Genomic DNA, 1,199 nt, shown 5'->3' with positions numbered 1-1,199 from the left:
AAGGAGGCGGGCGCCGCCGACGTGCGCGCGCAGCCCCGCCCACCAGGGGGCTTTCGCTTTTCCCCGGCCGCGCCGCCGTCTCCTGGAGAGAACGGCTAGGGGCGGAGACGCAGGCCCGCCTCTGCGCTCTGCGGCAGCGCGTGACGTCACGCGGGGCGGGGCCTCAGGGAGCGTAGGGAGGGACCAAGGCCGAGAGCCCCTGGTTGCGCCACTCACACTCGGAGAAGCGCTAACAGGACAACGGTTCAGGCCAATCGCAGTGAGGCCTGCGGCGGCAGCGAGACTAGGGTGGAGACTTCGGAGACTGCAGTTGCAGGTGGGTGAGCTCTGGGGTCTGAGGGAGGAGTGGGATGGCAGCGCCTCGTTCTGGGGGCCCCGCGAAGGAGGGGATCCCCGGGGCTCCAGCCGCCCCTGTCAACCCTCCGTGTGCGCGGCCGGGCGGGCGGCCGGGCTTTCCGCGGCGGAGAGGGCGCCGCACGGTGCCCCCGGGCTGCCTTGCTCGCCGCCCCGGGCCCCGCGGCGGGAGGGGGGCTGCGGCCCTGTGCCCCGCGCGAGGCGGCCCCGCCGACCCTCACTGTGTCCCGCGCCGGCCGAGCGGCCCCTCCGACCCCTGAGTGCGGCCGGGCGGGGACGGCCGGGCCTGGCCCAGAGCCCTGGGGACAGGGCACCTGCGGTATCGCGGCGCCGGCCGCCCTGCTCTCCAGGAGCGTCGGCACCGAGTTAGAGCCCCAGCAGCCTTCCTTCCAGGGCGGCCGAGGGTCAGATCGATGCCTCTGCGCCCGCACCTGCCGCGGGGAGACTCTAGGTGACGCTTCTGCGAGAGTCCTCGTGACCAGAGCCCCTTGCGGGTATTGGCCCAGCGGAAAGTTGGCCTCTGCGGATGAATGTCAGAGCCCAACTTTGCGGTACACTGAATGCTGTCCTCCGAGATTTGGCCGGGTCCCTCCTTCCTTTGTCGGCTGATGGAGGGCCAGCAGTCGTAATTCGCAGTTACCTAAGGATTCTTTCCATCCTCTTCTAGGTGGCTTCTATTTTGTTGTTTTCTATACTTGTTTCCGTTAACTTTTCCTAATAACCGTGAGCCCTTTCCAGTCCTTTGCAAGTAGGTGGGATTTTGAACACACAACACACACATCCTCAAAGGGATGTAAAATAAATTACTGGCTTGATATATCAGCTTGGGTAGTACTGACCAAAAG

The 1,199-nt window shown here is 66.4% G+C and overlaps 1 protein-coding gene across 1 annotated transcript in view; it reads left to right on the top strand.

The window, feature by feature from the left end:
• The first annotated feature begins 199 nt into the window (after window positions 1-199).
• The window catches only part of KBTBD3 (kelch repeat and BTB domain containing 3), a 38,960-nt gene continuing 37,960 nt past the window's right edge, over window positions 200-1,199 (top strand). The window contains exon 1 of the mRNA XM_045482641.1: window positions 200-316. The gene's annotated coding sequence lies outside the window, so the exon portion shown is untranslated. The remainder of the gene's footprint in view (window positions 317-1,199) is intronic.

This window comes from Leopardus geoffroyi, chromosome D1, assembly GCF_018350155.1.
Source record: "Leopardus geoffroyi isolate Oge1 chromosome D1, O.geoffroyi_Oge1_pat1.0, whole genome shotgun sequence".
Classification (NCBI taxonomy): domain Eukaryota; kingdom Metazoa; phylum Chordata; class Mammalia; order Carnivora; family Felidae; genus Leopardus; species Leopardus geoffroyi.
The sequence above is the reverse complement of the archived record's forward strand: the minus strand, read 5'-3'. Positions and strand labels throughout refer to the sequence as shown.